Here is a 17,460-nt window from a genome sequence, read left to right on the forward strand (position 1 = left end):
AGGTGGGGGGGACGACACACACACACACACACGTATGTGCACACACACATTCCCACATGCACTCACAGCTTAAATAATGCCTCAAATAAAATACCTCTAGTGAGCAATAAGTCATTTCCAGGAAGAAACATGGCTTTGAAGCCATACTAGACTTGGTGACAAGTACAAACTCGCTCACTATCAGAAAAGAATTTGGACACAATTTTAACTTTCCTCAGCTTCAGTTTTCTCAACTTTTTTTATAAAAGGGCAATAACAGTAATACCAAAATTGTTAAGAGCTTAGGAATATTAAAGTAGGTAATGTATAGGAAATATTTATGATATTTTATTATGTGGAATTTTCTCTAGTTTTAAGATATTGGTCCAGTTACAGGTTGACAAAGATCTTCTACTCTTTACTTGTATCCATCTACCAAGGCATCTTAAATGTCTGGAACCAGGAGTTGTCTTTATAATGATTCTCAGCACTGGGTTCCCAAAAGCCAGTCTTCATTGGAGGAAGTTGACCTATGAGATGAGATATGTTTACCTTCCTGGAAATGGGAGAGTTCCAAAGTATCTTCCAATTCTAAGGTTCTATGATTTAAAAAAAAAGTGTTCCAGGCAGGATCACCATATTATAACCTCATAAAAGCTATTGCTGCTAAATGGCAGAGAGCTGTTGATAATTTTATTCAGGAGGGACAAAATTTCCCATTTTATTTGCTAATGCACTCGTACTGGCAAATCAATGTTAATAGAGGCTGTTGGCCGGTGTATGGAGATAAAATTCAGAAAGTCACTTAATATTTAGCTTACAATGTTTTAATTTTGGTTCAATTTTGTTTCTGTCACAAGACATATAATTATGAACATTAAATAGTAATTTATGTTTCCCGTTCCTTAAGCTCTTCTAAAACAGGTCAAATCATTTAATGTCCTCTTAGATTGAGGGGAAAAAAGAACATTTTAGTCCAGTCAAATAACATAGAAGTTCCTTGTGTAAAGTAGCAATGTTTTCTTCTGCTCTGATGATAGGGGTAATTAAAGTGGACCATGGATCTCTTGGTGTCAGGAGTTCTAATCTTGGCTCCCTAGTTGTCATCTGGGTGATTTTATGTATGTCGGTTCACTTCTCAGATCCTCGGGTATTTGTTGTTCCTTCGCAGTATGAGTTTAAATAATATAAATTTTGCAAAAATTGCTGTGACTATTAAATGAAATGTGGCGTGTGAAAGTGCTCAGCCCCTAGCACAGGGCTCAGTGAGCCGAGTGTCTTCCCTTCTACACTTGTTCTTTTTCTTTTTTACTACCTGGCCCTTACTGTCTTAATGTACCTATGCCTATGGCTGTGTTTCTTATTCATACCTCTTTTGGAGTATCTGGGTTTTGGATTCTGCTTTTTTTTTCTTAGAGTTCTGGCACCCACTTTGTTACATGAATTGGGTAAACTCAGCCTTCCAGGCCCCTGGGTGTTAGGCTCCTGTTCAGGCTGCTAACAGGCCTCCCCTTTCCCAGTCAGTACTTCTGGGGCAGTAACTTCTCAAGTGCAAATCCAGCTTCTCTGCCTTCCTTCATCCCAGACTTTAAGAATGTCTCATCTTTACTGCCTAGTTTTTGTAAGTGAACACCTGGAATCAAAGCGTGTCTTTGGAGAATGCGGAAAAGGTGACCTCAATTTCCCACTCTTTGTTTCTATAATCCATGGAAGCAGACATTCATTTCATAAGGGTCTGCCTCAACCCCCTTCTGTGTTTGACAAGAGGGGTCGTCAAACTAGGCAATAGGTGAATTTCTGTGCTGTCCTGAACTAGAGTTGATCTATACTCAATTATTATAGGCCACAAAAAAAGGAAGGAGACAATAATGCTAAAAAACTACGTAAGAACATTGAGGCTCAATAAGCAGGATGTTTAGAGACTTAAAAAAACCATACCAGTTCAAAGAAGAGGCTTGAGGTTGGCAAAGAAAATCGGAATTTGGAGGCCAAGTATTGCATGTAAAATGTACCGAGATAAAACCTCAAATCCCCATTTAACCATTTACTTTGCTTTCACTAACTGCCGTGGTTGTGCGGTGAGTGTTGTATAGTCTAGCATGGAGGACCAGGTTCAATTTAGAAATCATTGGCATTACCAACCTCTTCTTGGGCAAGGATTATATTTAGTCATTTATTCATCCTTTCATTTATTCATTGAATAAAGCAAAGCAGCAGCATCTAAGCTCCAAGAAGTCAAGGACTCCATCCACTCTCTTTGCTCCTGTTTTCGCAGCTTCTACAGGAGTGTTGGCACAGAGTGGGTATGTCATAAATTTTCCCAGAGGATTGATATTTTGTTTTTTCTTCCCCTAATTGTAGGGAAGACTCTCTATTTAGGACTTGCACCCTTCCTAACATTTATCTACTCTGACATCAAACACAACTCGACAAGGTCATGCCCCGCTCAGCATCTGCCACATTTTAGACAAGGGTCTTCACTGGGAAGACAAGCCCGTCATCTCCACTGGGGAGGTCTGGATGCCCTGGCTTAGTACTGCTCTGTTGACACTGGGGATAATGAAAGGCCAGGACCCCTTGGCCACTGCTCAGCTGGAGGAAATGGACCTCTAGACCCTTTGTGTGTCATTGACAGTGTTGTTGGACGTTACAAATCAGAATGAAGGGTTACAAAGCACAGCTCAGAAATTTACAGGGTCTGCCCGGAAATGAGACAGGCTTTCAGCAGATTTATCATTTCACTCACTACACTTGCTTCAAGGAAGAGGGAACCATAAATACAGGGGATGAGAGTGAATCTGAAGTTTGAGCGTTTTAATTCAGAGCAAGTAAATATGTGGACGTCATAGGCGCCATTGTCTCCTGATGATTTCTTTCATGGTCATTAATCACCTGTCTGGCAGCTGGTGGAAATGTCTGGTGTGAAGGCATAGTGCTGGGCCTGTATAGGATCATAGCACCAAGAAGTCCTGCTCATAATTTTCAGATTTATAAAAGCTGGGAAGAAAGATCTTTAAGATCAACTTAGTTAGCTCCTGATTTTACTCAGGTAAAATTAAAACATTCAATGATATTTGGTTTTCTTTCACTCACATGACTTAAAGCATTCTTTCATTCTTTATTCTACTGCATTTTTATTGTGCTGTGCAGCAGGTCCACTCTGATATCTATTCTTAGTTTCTCTTGCTTTATTTTACAGATACTTGTTTTTGGTGTGGCTTTCTTGGCCTTGAGAGGCATTTTATTTATTGAGGTCCAGTTGATGTATAATATCGTATAGGTTTCAGGTGTACAACATAGTGATTCACAATTCTTTAAAGTTGTATTCCACTTAGAGTTATTATAAAATATTGGCTATATTCCCTGTGCTACACAGTATAACCTTGTAGCTTATTTATTTCATACATAGTAGTTTTTACCTCTTACTCCCCTACCCCGATCTTGCCCCTCCCTTCTCCCCTCTCCTTACTGGTAACCACTAGTTTGTTCTCTATATCTGTGAGTTTTTTTCATTTTTGTTACATTCACTAGTTTATTTTTTATATTCCACATATAAGTGACATCATACAGTATTTGTCTTTCTCTGACTTATTTCACTTAACATAGTACCCTCCAAGTCCATCCATGTTATTGCAAATGGAAAAATTTTGTTCTTTTTTATGACTGAGTAGTATTCCATTGTATACCATATATGTGTGTGTGTGTGTGTATACCACATCTACAGATGGTTTTTGAAGGACATCAAATTAATTGCTTAACATCTTCCTGGGGATGGAGGTGGGAAAACACACAATTTTGAAGTTAGCAGTGAAGTCATCTTTTATATTTTTACTTTTTCCCCCTTTTATTCCATTCAGTAAAATGATAATTAAGTGTAGCATTTTCCAGGCAGTCTTTTGAAGACAGAGTTCTATGATAAATCCATTTTGGTCTGTGGGCTTATAGTTTAGCTAGTCTAGCCTTTCAGGAGAAATCTGTACAAAATCTGAAAACACTACAACATAATGGAGTCTATGGAAGATCAGAGGAGCAAACTACTGATCACTAAGCTCTGAGGAACCACAAGGTGGAGAAGTAGCACATTTTGATATAGCTGAATTGATGAGGTTGTTTTGACCTTGGAACTATTTGATGTGTCCAGTTTGATGCTTCAAAATGTAAAAATACTTTAAAAATATTACCAAATAGCAATCACAATAGATGTCCTTAAATCTTACTTTTCCTAAGTCCATTCCTGATCATATTCTTACCTTCCTCCCTCAGTGGTGGTAGTGGCAAGGATATGGGCTAGAGTTTGAAGATGGGCTGCAACCCAGGGATAAGGTGAGGAGTTTAGAGAAACAATTTACATATCATAAAGTTCATCCATTTCAATTCAGTGGTTTTTAGTATACTTACAGAGGTATACAACTAACACCATAGTCTTTTACCATAATTCTGTCACCATAATTTTGGAACATTTTCATCACCTCAAATAGAAATATCATACCCATTAGCAGTTACTCCTCCTATCACACACGCTCATATACCTGACCCTCTCCAGCCTTAAGCAACCACTTATCTCCTTTCTGTCTCTATGGATTTGCTTGTTCTGGACATTTCATATACTTGGTGTCATGTAGTATGATCTTCTGTGATTGGCTTCTTTCACTTAGCATAGCATTTTTTGAGGTTCATTTATGTCATCACATGTATCAGTACTTCATACTTCTTTATTGCCAAATAATATTCCATTGTATGAATATGCCATATCTGTTTTTTCATTACTCAGTTGATGGATATTTGGGTTGATTCCACTTCTTGCCTATTATGAATAATACTGCTATGAACATTCATATACAAGTTTTTGTGTGGACATATGTTTTCATTTCTCTTGTGTGGATACTGAAGAGTAGAATTGATGTGTCCTATGGTAACTCTGTTTTACATCTAAGGAGATAAAGATATTATATTTTTAATACTGAAAAGTGTATTGGTTTTTGCTTCTAGAATTTACTGAAATGTCCACGTAATGCAGCCAAGTGACTATATTACATAGTCATTTAATTGGGTCTTACAAATGAGTAGGACTCATGCTACTCAAAGAATAAATAAATCATGATACTACCCACAGAAAGCTCATGATTTAGAAGGGGAGACACACCATGACATTGAAAGTTGCTAGGAAGCAGCAGAGAGCAGGTGGATGGGAAGTGAGCAGGGAGGTCAAGAAGAACATCTTGAAGAGAAAAATATTGTCAGCAGCAAGAAGCTGGTAGGGAAAGGGGCAGCAGGGGAAATGCGTTGGAAAGCAAGAGAACATCACATGTCATAACATGAATTGGGTGAAAAGGTACAACATATTCATAGGAAATCAAACAGTGCAACCTAAATTGGGGGCTAGTTTGTGAAGAGGTAGCAGGTGACCTCAGACTGTTATGCATGCTTCAAGAGAACAGTTTTCCATCTATTTCCCTTTATCCCTGAAAGAAATAAGAAATGAGAAAAATACAAAATGCTTTGAAAAATAGAACTGGCTATGGAAAACTTTATTCTTACGTAAAGCATTAATGAAAAAATAATACCTTATTTTCAATCCAAACTAGCCTATATTAAAACTTTATTTTTTTTATTTTAAAAGACATAATTGTCAACCATAGAAAATTTAGAAAATAATGAAGAGTATAAAATAAAAATCAACAGTAATCTCACAACCGAGAAACAAACATTTATAACATTTTGGAATCTACCTATATTAATTTTCACATTTATAGCTGCTTACATAGTTGGAACTTTAAATACAGTTGTATTTATGAAATAGGGATTAAACTATAAAGATTATTTTGAATGCTTCTTTACAATTAATACTATGCTATAAGAATTTTTCTAATTCTAACATGTTCTCCAGGAAAAGATTTTTAAGACAATGTAAAATTTCACCATAAGAATAAGGTAAGTGATTTATCAAATCTCTTCCATATGGTCATTTTATGACATTGTTTTATCCCAATATAATCTATAAATATTTTGATGTCAGAAATGGCTTTTTGACATGAATAATTGCTCACTAAAGTGATTTTTTAAAAACATCTTTATTGGAGTAAAATTGCTTTACAATGGTGTGTTAGTTTCTGCTTTTCACTAAAGTGATTTACAAATGGAGTAATAGAACTAAGTATAAAATAAGAAAGCTTTTTTTAAAAAGGAAGGAAGTATTTTGTGTAATTTTATGGACTTTAGAGGACAAAGACTTTCTGTCACACATAAAAACAGTGGAACTGAAGGCGTACTTCCCAAACCTTCTGCTGCCAGTGTCCTTGTCCCTGCGGTGAGTACCAGCCACCCCCCACCTCTGCAGGAGGCTTCCAACACTAGCAGCTGTGTGGCTGACAGGGTCTTGGTGCTCTGGCTGCGTGTCAGGCCTGAGCTTCCAAGGTGGCAGAGCCAAGTTCAGGACATTGGTCCACCAGCAACCTCATGGCTCCATGTAATATCAAACGGCGAAAGCTCTCCCAGAGATCTCCACCTCAAAGCTAAGAACCAGCTCCATTCAACAACCAGCAAGCTACAGTGCTAGACACCCTATGCCAAACAACTAGCAAGACAGGAACACAACCCCACCCAAGAGCACAGAGGCTGCCTAAAATCATAATAAGGTCACAGACACCTCAAAACACACCACAGGATTCTGTCCTGCCCACCAGAAGGGCAAGATCCAGCCTCATCCACCAGAACACAGGCACTAGTCCCCTCCACCAGGAAGCCTATACAACCCACTGAACCAACCTTACCCACTGGAGGCAGACACCAAAAACAATGGGAACTACGAACCTGCAGCCTGCAAAAAGGAGACCCCAAACACAGTAAGTTAAGCAAAATGAGAAGACAGAAAAACACGCAGCAAATGAAGGAGCAAGGTAAAAACCCACTAGACCAAACAAATGAAGAGGAAATAGGCAGTCTACCTGAAAAAGAATTCAGAGTAATGACAGTAAAGATGATCCCAAATCTTGGAAATAGAATGGAGAAAATACAAGAAATGTTTAACAAGGACCTAGAAGAACTAAAGAGCAATCAAATAATCATGACCAACACAATAAATGAAATTAAAAATTCTCTAGAAGGGATCAATAGCAGAATAACTGAGGCAGAAGAACGGATAAGTGACCTGGAAGATAAAATAGTGTAAATAACTACTGCAGAGCAGAATAAAGAAAAAAGAATGAGAAGAATTGAGGACAGTCTTAGAGACCTCTGGGACAACATTAAATGAACCAACATTTGAATTATAGGGGTCCCAGAAGAAGAAGAGAAAAATAAAGGGACTGAGAAAATATTTGAAGAGATTATAGTTGAAAACTTCCCTAATATGGTAAAGGAAATAGTCAATCAAGTCTAGGAAGCACAGAGAGTCCCATACAGGATAACTCCAAGGTGAAAAACGGCAAGGCACATATTAATCAAACTATCAAAAATTAAATACAAGGAAAAAATATTAAAAGCAGCAAGGGAAAAGCAACAAGTAACATACAAGGGATTCCCAAAAAGTTAATAGCTGATCTTTCAGCAGAAACTCTGCAAGCCAGAAGGGAGTAGCAGGACATATTTAAAGTGATGAAAGGGAAAAACCTAGAACAAAGATTACTCTACCCAGCAAGTATCTCATTCAGATTCGATGGAGAAATTAAAAGCTTTACAGACAAGCAAAAGCTAAGAGAATTCAACACTACCAAACCACTTTACACCAAATGCTAAAGGAACTTCTCTAGGGAGGAAACATAAGAGAAGGGAAAGACCTAAAATAACAAACCCATACAATTAAGAAAATGGTAATAGGAACATACATATCGATAATTACCTTAAATGAAAATGGATTAAATGCTCCAACCAAAAGACACAGACTGGCTGAATGGATACAAAAACAAGACCCATATATATGTTGTCTACAGGAGACTCACTTCAGGCCTAGGGACACATACAGACTGAAAGTGAGGGGATGGAAAAAGATATTCCATGCAAATGGAAATCAAAAGAAAGCTGGAGTAGCAATTCTCATATCAGACAAAATAGACTTTAAAATGAAGACTAGAAAAAGGAGGACACTACATAATGACCAATGGATCAGTCAAAGAAGAAGATATAACAATTGTAAATATTTATGTACCCAACATAGGAGCACCTCAATACATAAGGAAAATGCTAAGAACCATAAAAGGGGAAATCGACAATAACACAATAATAGTAGGGGACTTAAACACCCCACTTTCACCAATGGACAGAGCCTCCAAAATGAAAATAAATAAGGAAACACAAGCGTTAAATGATACATTAAACAAGATAGACTTAATTGATATTTATAGGACATTCCATCCGAAAGCAAAAGAATACATTTTCTTCTCAAGTGCTCATGGAACATTCTGCAGGATAGATCATATCTTGGGTCACAAATCAAGCCTTTGTAAATTTGAGAAAATTGAAATCGTATCAAGTATCTTTTCCAACCACAATGCTATGAGACTAGATATCAATTACAGGAAAAAATATGTAAAAAATACAAACACATGAAGGCTAAACAATACACTACTAAATAACCAAGAGATCACTGAAGAAATCAAAGAGGAAATCAAAAAATACATAGAAACAAATGACATTGAAAACACAATGACCCAAAACCTATGAGATGCAGCAAAAGCAGTTCTAAGAGGGAAGTTTATAGCACTATAATCTTACCTCAAAAAGTAAGAAAAATCTCAAATAAACAACCTAACCTTACACCCAAAGCAATTAGAGAAAGAAGAACAAAAATCCCCAAAGTTAGCAGAAGTAAAGAAATCATAAAGATCAGATCAGAAATAAATGAAAAAGAAATGAAGGAGACAATAGCAAAGATCAATAAAACTAAAAGCTGGTTCTTTGAGAAGATAAACAAAATTGACAAACCATTAGCCAGAGTCATCAAGAAAAATAAAGGGAGAAGACTGAAATCAACAGAATTAGAAATGAAAGAGAAGTAACAACTGACACTGCAGAAATACAAAGGATCATGAGGGATTACTACAAGCAATTATATGCCAAAAAAAATGGATAACCTGAAAGAAATGGATAAATTCTTAGAAAAGCACAACCTTCTGAGACTGAACCAGGAAGAAACAGAAAATATGAACAGACCAATCACAAGCACTGAAATTAAAACTGTGGTCAAAAATCTTCCAACAAACAAAAGCCCAGGACCAGATGGCATCACAGGTGAATTCTATCAAACCTTTAGAGAAGAGCTAACACCTATCCTTTTCAAACTCTTTCAAAATATAGCAGAGGGAGGAACACTCCCAAACTCATTCTACGAGGCCACCATCACCCTGATACCAAAACCAGACAAAGATGTCATCAAAAATGAAAACTACAGGCCAATATAACTGATGAACATAGATGTGAAAATCCTCAACAAAATACTAACAAATAGAATCCAACAGCACATTAAAAGGATCATACACCATGATCAAGTGGGGTTTATCCCAAAAATGCAAGGATTCTTCAATATATGCAAATCAAACATTGTGATAAACCATATTAACAAATTAAATGATAAAAACCATATGATCATCTCAATAGATGCAGAAAAAGCTTTCAACAAAATTGAACACCTATTTATGGTAAAAACCCTCCAGAAAGTAGGCATAGAGGGAACTTACCTCAACATAATAAAGGCCATGTATGAGAAACCCACAGCCAACATCATTTTCAAGGGTGAAAAATTGAAACCATTTCCTTTAAGATCAGGAACAACACAAGGTTGCCCACTCTCACCACTATTATTCAACATAGTTTTGGAAGTTTTAGCCATAGCCATCAGAAAAGAAAAAGAAATAAAAGGAATCCAAATAGGAAAAGAAGAAGTAAAGCTGTCACTGTTTGCAGATGACATGACACTATGCATAGGAAATCCTAAAGATGCTACCAGAAAACTATTAGAGCTAATCAATGAATTTGGTAGAATAGCAGGATACAAAATTAATGCACAGAAATCTCTTGCATTCCTATACACTAAAGATGAAAAATCTGAAAGAGAAATTAAGGAAACACTCACAAATACCATTGCAACAAAAAGAATAAAATACCTAGGAATAAACCTAAGGAGACAAAAGACTTGTATGCAGAAAAGTTTAAGACAGTGATGAAAGAATTTAAAGATGACACAAACAGATGGAGAGATATACCATGTTCTTGGATTGGAAGAATCAACATTGTGAAAATGACTCTACTACCCAAAGCAATCTACAGATTTAGTGCAATCCCTATCAAACTACCAGTAGCATTTTTCACAGAACTAGAACTAAAAATTTCACAATTTGTATAGAAACACAAAAGACCCCAAATAGCCAAAGCAATCTTGAGAAAGAAAAATGGACCTGGAGGAATCAGGCTCCCTGACTTCAGACTATACTATAAAGCTACAGTAATTAAGACAATATGGTACTGGCACAAGAACAGAAATATAGATCAATGGAACAGGATAGAAATCCCAGAGATAAACCAATGCACATATGGTCACCTTATTTTTGATAAAGGAGGAAAGAATATACAATGGAGAAAAGATATCCCCTTCAATAAGTGGTGCTGGGAAAACTGGACAGCTACCTGTAAAAGAATGAAATTAGAACATTCCCGAACACTCTACACAAAGATAAACTCAAAATGGACTAAAGACCTAAATGTAAAGCCAGACACTATAAAACTCTTAGAGGTAACATAGGCAGAACACTCTATGACACATTTCACTGCAAGATTCTTTTGACTCACCTCCTAGAGAAATGGAAATAAAAACAAAAATAAACAAATGGGACCTAATGAAACTTAAAAGCTTTTGCACAGCAAAGGAAACCATAAGCAAGACGAAAAGACAACCCTCAGAATGGGAGAAAATATTTGCAAATGAAGCAACTGACAAAGGATTAATCTCCAAAATATACAAGCACCTCATGCAGCTCAATATCAAAAAAGCAAACAATCCAATGCAAAAATGGGCAGAAGACCTAAATAGACATTTCTCCAAAGAAGATATACAGATTGGTAACATACACATGAAAAGATGCTCAACATCACTAATCATTAGAGAAATGCAAATCAAAACTACAATGAGGTATCACCTCACACTGGTCAGAACGGCCATCATCAAAAAATCTACAAACAATAAATGCTGGAGAGGATGTGGAGAAAAAGGACCCCTCTTGCACTGTTGGTGGGAAAGTACATTGATACGTCCACTATGTCGAACAGTATAGAGGTTCCTTAAAAAACTAAAAATGGAACTACCATATGACCCAGCAATCACACTACTGGGCACATACCTTGAGTAAGCCATAATTCAAAGAGTCATGTAGCACAATGTTCACTGCAGCTCTATTTACAACATCCAGGACATGGAAGCGACCTAAGTGTCCATCGACAGATGAGTGGATAAAGAAGATGTGGCACATAGATACAATGGAATATTACTTAGCCATAAAAAAAGCGAAATTGAGTTATTTGTAGTGAGGTGGATGGACCTAGAGTCTGTCATACAGAGTGAAGTAAGTCAGAAAGAGAAAAACAAATACCGTATGCTAACACACATATATGGAATCTAAAAAATAATAATAATAAAAAGGTTCTTAAGAACCTAGGGGCAGGACAGGAATAAAGACGCAGGCATAGAGAATGGACTTGGGGACACAGGGAGGGGGAAGGATAAGCTGGGAGGAAGTGAGAGAGTGGCATGGACATATATACACTACCAAATGTAAAATAGATAGCTAGTGGGAAGTAGCCACATAGCACAGGGAGATCAGCTCCGTGCTTTGTGTCCACCTAGAGGGGTGAGATAGAGAGGAGATATGGGGATATATGTATGTGTATAGCTGATTCACTTTGCTATACAGCAGAAACTAATACACCAGTGTAAAGTAATTATACTCCCATAAAGATGTTAAAAAAAAAACAAAAAAACAAAAAACAGTGGAAGGAATTACCAAGACAATAGATGATGACTTTGATTTTATTAAAGTTTCGAGCGGTGACATTTTCTCCAAAATTTAAAGAGAAAATAGGCAGAATATTCACAAAAAATGAAGAAAAGTTGACATTCTTAACGTATACAGGGCTAATCAATGCATTACAAGTGGAAGACAGCTCCTAGTATAGTAACAAACTGGGCAAAGATTATCATTTCTCAAAGAAAGTCAAATACCTACCAAAAATCTTTGAAATTGTTTGCTGCTTGTTTTTAAAGAGAGCATATTAAACAGAAGTCGCATATCATTATTTTGCATATCTAATTAGTAGCCAGTTAAAAACCGATAATTTTCAGTCCAAGGAGATTTAGCTGAAATGTGCATTTCCACCTTTCTTAGGGGATTGCAGAGTGGACAAGGCTTTCTGGAAACCAGTTTAATAATATATAGAATGTGTCTTTAAGATATTTATCCTCATTAATACAATCTAAGGAAGTTCCCAGTAAATAAGACAAAGATTTATGACCAAGGATATGCCTGTCAGGCATTTTTAATATCAAATCACATATTTTCATAATCACAAAATAACAACTATAAAGAGTGTTAAATAAATTATGGGGCCTATATAAAACGAAATATTGGTCGTCCATTAAAGTTATACTTTAAAGAACATTTTATAATGGGCCAGTTCATATTATATACATGAAAAGTCAATGTACAAAACTACTTATTTAAGAGTATAAATGAGAGAGAGAGAGAGAAAGATTTAAAGGAAACATATTTATGACATTAATATTGGTTTCTTCCAGGAAGTAAGCTACCGTTAACTTCGATTTTTCTCTTCTCTGTTTCCTAAACCTTGTTCTTCATTTTGGTAAGTTGAGAAGGGCATATGCCTTTGGAGCCCTGTGCAAGGAGATAATTACAGAAAATATCTAGAAAGATATCAAGAGTATCTCCTTGATTCTTTCACTTTTAGGCTTCAGTAGGTCCTGAATTTGTCATGCATCCTCAGTCTGAGGATGACATTCTTGTCCTGTGTTGATCTCTGCCCAGAAGGACATCCTGTCTATCCATAGCAGCCTATCACTGAGGCCTGAAATTTGCCCCTGTAACCTTATTTAGCTGATTCCTTCTCTGGATAAGACCTTTAAGACCAGAGCTGGCTCCATGAAGTGGTCTGCTGTCTTTATTTCCCACACCAGAGCTGGCTTCTGCAGTTATATCTGGTTCCTCAGTCACCTCCCTGTATTTCTTAAGATTCTTGGCTCTTTGTTGACTTTTTGTTGCCTCATCACACATAACACCTCAGTACACCTGTTTTCTAGAGGGTTTTCTTTGTTGATTTTCACTACATCAAAAGGGAATAGAGAGCAACAGAGAAGCTGGTGATGAGAACAGGCATGGGGACAAGTGTACAGGGTTGTAGAGCCGAAGGGGAAAGACAGTTTTAAAGGCTCAAGGGAGAAGTGACAAAATCATGAAGAAAGAGGAAACCTGGGAGCTCTGTTGAGTCACGCCATCTCCGAAGGCTGACTTAAAGTAGTCAGGTAGTCATTTCTGCCCAGATTTTTCTAGCCCAATAGACCCCTTGCCCTTGAACATCTGGGAAATTATGCAGACCATAACTAGACCCTCAGTTATCTTCTTCAAAGTTTTGTCTTCTTACCAGACAGATGGCAGCTAAAGCCACTGATGGCTTCACCTGGAAATTTAGGTCCTTGGGGTGATCACTAAGGAAAAGGCTGTTTTTCATGTCATGCAAACTGGTATAAATTGTATTGTTGATAATGAATTCTTCTTATCAGTCCAAATAATTTAAAAACTTTTACCAAGTTTTACCAAATATTTACCGAAGAATAATAATAGGCTCTAGAAGATAAAACATGGCATGTGCACATGAGAAATTCATTGTTTTCCTGGAAAGATACCTCAAATTATATTGTAAGCACTTGGTTGCTATAAACCAAATATTTGCATCCCTTGTACCTTGGACAGAACTTAAGGCTGTTCAGTGAGTGTTGATACTGACAACACAAGAACATGGAACAGTTAAATTTTGAAACTGGAAGAATTCAAATTAGGTCATGGAACTAGTAACAGTCTGTGTAATGGGGGTATGTGTCACATATCTTTCTGGACTGTAATTTTCACCCATCTAAAGGGAATATTTGGGGAGATATTTTGGGGCCACTGGAAGGCTCACTTCATTGTGAGGATGCAAAAGGATGGTATTACTGAACAATTCCTATGTGTCAGACATAGCACTAAAATTTTTTCATATGGGGTGTTATTTGGGGTAATAATCCTGGTAGTAAGCATTACATCCATATAGAACAAGGCATTCTTCACATGAGATGTTATTCAATTTTCATTGTAATCCTGGAGGTAAATATTAGTTTCCTAAATTGAATCTGAGTCCTCCAATGGTTAAATCCATCTCATAATTACCTATATCTCTATCATCTGGCTAATGCATGACCTTCAGAAAGTATATGTTAAAAGTCTCAGGGAAAGTAAGTGACAGGCTGTAGTCTGTCTTCAACAGTCTGACTTCCACTGTAGTCTGTGTAACTTATCAAAAAGTTTAGACTCTTCTGTTTGGCCTTGGGGAAATCATTTCTCAAATACTCAGCCTCCTTACCTGAGGGTAAAGGCCATTAGTTTCCTAACTCCACTGTGAATTGAATCTGAATCCCACCACCAGTCAGATGAGCAGGAGTTTTAGGTAGTGAGGAAGGGAGACCAGCAGAGCAAGTGTATCAAAGGTACAGGTACCTTTGGTACAGGTACCAAAGGTACCAGCAAAGCAAGTGTATCAAAACAGAGCAAGTGTATCAAAGAAGTGTATCTCAACTTCTAAGACCTCTCCTGACGATGTGGCCACAGCTAATGGAACTTCTGGCGGGCAAACTCTACCACGCTGTCAGCTGCAGCATACTCTGATTCCGTGATCTGAAGGAAGACCTTCTGCTGTAACTGACACGTAACCAGAATGGAAAATAGCATGAGATTTCAAGAAAATGTAGGGATGCATTTTACCTCTACGCTTGTGTTGTCCAATATGTATAGAATAATAAAGAATGTGTGCCACATAAGTAATTGTGAATTTTCCAGTAGCACATTAAATAAGTAAAACAAACAAAATCCAGCTGTGATTTATAATTTTAATAATATATTTTATTTAACACAGTATATCCCAACTATTATAATTTCAATATGTAGTTAATATAAAAATACTGAGATATTTAACTTTTTTTTTCATACTAAGACTTTGAAATCTGTTGTGTATTTTACACTTACAGAACATCTTCAAATTAGTCACATTTCAAGTGCTCACATGTGGCTGTTGTATCGTACAATGCAGGTCTAAGCTCCATATTTTGCTCTTGAAATTGGAAACAAGTAGGTTCAGACTTGCTGGGAAACCTAACATGGCTTGGGCTATTCCAAAGGTCCTTGTGGACAACCTACGCTTTTGTGCCTCTTCATATGTACTATATACATTAAACTTTGAAGTTCAAAAAGCTTTTTATATATACTTTCTCCTTTAATCAATCAGTGCAACACCAATATGTAGGTTTTATAATATTCATCATACAGATGAGAAAACTAAGGTGTATTAGTTTCCTGGGGCTGCTGGAACAAAGTACCGCAAGGTGGGTGTCTTAAACAGCAGATGCTTTATTGTCTCACAGTTCTGGATGGGAGAAGTCTGCGGTCAAGGTATCTGTAGGGCCGTGTTCTCCCTGAAGGCACAAGGGAAGGATCTGCTCCTGGCCACTCTCCTAGCTTCTAATGGTTCCTTGGTTTGTGGTAGCATAGGCTCAGTTTTCACATGGTGCTCTCGCTGTGTGTGTGTCTATATCCAAATTTCCCCTTTTTATAAGGATACCAGTCATATTGCATTAGGAGACCACCCTACTCCAGTATGACCTCATCTTAACTAATGACATCTGCAAAGACCTTATTTATAAATAAAATCACATTTGGTGGTACTGGGGGTTAGAATTTCAACATGTAAATTTTGGGGAGACATAGTCAATCCATAACATAAGCTTGAAGAAGTAGTCATTAATGACACTGCTTTATATTGACTAGTTTTGCATTATTAACTGCATGTTATGTGTGTGTGTATGTGTGTGTGTCTAGGTTTGTGTACGTGTTTCTCCTCAGCTTCATGGGAGCCCACTCATCATCCCAACCTCCAAGCATTCCTCAGCATGTAGTAAGCTCTCAATAAATGTTTACTGAACAAAACAATGAAAGAGCAATATTTCTGCAGACCTCGAGCATGTTTGTGGTGTTACTATCACACTAGGGAGGTGTAGACCTTTTATAGCTTGTCCTTGCTTTGGCTAGAATCTCTGGCTTTTGGGGCTTCATAACACCTATAATTTCCATCTGGATGGGAACTTGGCTAAGGTTCTTGGACTTGACCTTTTAATTGATGCTATGTTTATTGGAATGTGAAAAATATGAGTCCTAGTCTTTATGATGCTCTCTTATGCCTATTTAATTTACAGTTTGTTGCCACAAAGGTTCTTTATGACTCAGTTACCAGTTTTTAAGGAACTAAAATATAGATGCTTTAAGGATAGACCTACAAAGTAAGCACCAGGTGATGTGGAGTGGCAGCATCTTGAGCAACCAGTTGTCTTGCATTGAAATGTAGTTTTTCAGGTGCTCTTAAGAAGAGCCCTCATCCCGCCACAGGTTGAGTCAGAGACAATCCACATCTAGCTACACAGTACTGCTCTCTCATAAAGGAGCTCCAGGCCATCCTCAAGCATGACACCACCTGTTCACAAACATACTTTCAAATCTCGATCCAGCTGGTTAGATTTCATTTCAGATTCTATGGTGTGGAACACAGATAATTGGCCTTAGACTTACTAATGTGTGTTTTGTGAGTTAGAGATATAATATACCTGAATCATCCATTTATTGAACTAACATTTGATTACCTATTGTACGCTCAGTGCTAGGAACACACGTAACTGAGACTGTGAGGCTGCCCTTGAAGACTTCAAAATCTATAGACATACCCAATTCATGATATAATGAGTAAAGGTCATTCTAAAAGAACAGGGCACTTCGAAGGCAGAGAGAAGAAGGTTTTTACTGTGAATATTGGAATGAGGTGGATGGACAGCTCAATCTAGCCCTATATGAATTTCCTTCTGAGTGAGCTAACTGATTTTGGCAAATATTGGCAAATTAGTAAAAATCAGCATGAACTAGAGAGCACTACAGAAAAGTAATATGACTTCTTCAATCTAATGGTATACTTTGAAGGGGGCTCTTTAAACCCCATTTGATGGCTTCACAGTAACTGAGCCAGCATCCTTCCTGGGCCAAAGGATTCCTACTTTGATAACTACGAGTCCCTCCTACTCTCACCCTCCTTCATAAAAGCAATGATAATTAATAAGTGCATGTTTCACACTGAACTTTGAAGCATTTTTATATAATTTTCTCATTTAATCATCATCTCGATGCTTTGATGTAT

The sequence above is a fragment of the Balaenoptera physalus genome, assembly GCF_965194825.1.
Source record: "Balaenoptera physalus genome assembly, chromosome: 14".
Lineage (NCBI taxonomy): Eukaryota > Metazoa > Chordata > Mammalia > Artiodactyla > Balaenopteridae > Balaenoptera > Balaenoptera physalus.